This window comes from Cyprinodon variegatus, unplaced genomic scaffold (genome assembly GCF_000732505.1).
Source record: "Cyprinodon variegatus isolate N-32 unplaced genomic scaffold, C_variegatus-1.0 Scaffold1179, whole genome shotgun sequence".
In the NCBI taxonomy this organism is placed as follows: Eukaryota; Metazoa; Chordata; class Actinopteri; order Cyprinodontiformes; family Cyprinodontidae; genus Cyprinodon; species Cyprinodon variegatus.
Genome location: NW_015151632.1, coordinates 153,097 through 154,235, shown reverse-complemented (window position 1 = coordinate 154,235; position 1,139 = coordinate 153,097). Strand labels below are relative to the sequence as shown.

The 1,139-nt window shown below is 51.8% G+C and overlaps 1 protein-coding gene across 2 annotated transcripts in view; it reads left to right on the top strand.

Moving 5' to 3' along the window:
- The first annotated feature begins 461 nt into the window (after positions 1-461).
- LOC107101962 (cytosolic non-specific dipeptidase-like) overlaps positions 462-1,139 on the top strand; it is a 17,896-nt gene continuing 17,218 nt past the window's right edge. The window contains exon 1 of one of the 2 annotated variants that reach the window (XM_015401064.1): positions 462-612. The gene's annotated coding sequence lies outside the window, so the exon portion shown is untranslated. Of the gene's footprint in view, positions 613-674; positions 816-1,139 lie in introns of those variants that run through there. The other variant, XM_015401063.1, reaches the window with a different exon arrangement.

Here is a 1,139-nt window from a genome sequence, read left to right as displayed (position 1 = left end):
CCCCCACCCTTAGAACGCCCCCTCCCTTAGAGCACTCCCACCCTTAGAGTGCGCCCACCCTAGGAGCACCCCCACCTGTAGAGAGACTTAGAATGCCCCCTTCCTTAGAGTGCCTCCATGCTTAGAGTGCCCCCTTCTTTAGAGCGCCCCTTCCCTTAGAGCGCCCCCACCATTAGAGCGCCCCCACCTATTTTCATCACTAAGTTACACGCTTGAGCAGAACCTTGATCTCCTTTCATGTCTGGGTCAGAAAACTGAAGCCAAACTTCAGAGAACAGTGACAGGATGAAGGGTTGGGATTGCTGGAATGCTAACGACCGTCTGCTGCACAACTCATGACTTTGGAGAAACACACTGATTAGAACTCTCACATCCTGTGTTTTCCTTGCCCCCCCCAGAGTCCGAGCACATTCTTGGACTGAGATCAATGAATCAGCAGGCGGTCTGTGCCGGTCAACAAGAAGGCCCTCATTGGTCGCCTTTGTTGGCTCAGCGTCAGGAAACATCTGACAGCCTGAGCCAGGGGCCCTGGGAGAGTGCAGTACCAGGGAACGTGTATAAATGTCTCTCCAACAGACCGCCTGATCAAACCTCTGGACCTCTGAGAAGAAGGTAAGGACCAACGTTCACAGAGCGGAGCCTCTGTTAGCTCGCCATTCTAGGAACAGTAGTCTGTCTGTAGTGGAGTTACTGACGCTTCAGAGGATTCAGGGTTCTGAATCTGAAGGTTTTGCTCATCCAGTCTACAGCTGGATGGGTTTCTGCTCCAGCAGCTGGTGATCAGGCTTCTCTTTTACTGCAGTCATCTCAATCTGGTGTGTTAAAGCAGAGAAAGATCTAAACGAAAGTTCTAGTTGGTCTCCACTGTCCTGGTTGTTCTAGTTGGTCTCCACTGTCTTGCGTGTTCTAGTTGGTCTCCACTGTCTTGCGTGTTCTAGTTGGTCTCCACTGTCTTGCGTGTTCTAGTTGGTCTCCACTGTCTTGCGTGTTCTGGTTGGTCTCCACTGTCTTGCATGTTCTGGTTGGTCTCCACTGTCCAGCATGTTCTGGTTGGTCTCCACTGTCCAGCATGTTCTGGTTGGTCTCCACTGTCCAGCATGTTCTGGTTGGTCTCCACTGTCCTGCGTGTTCTAGTTGGT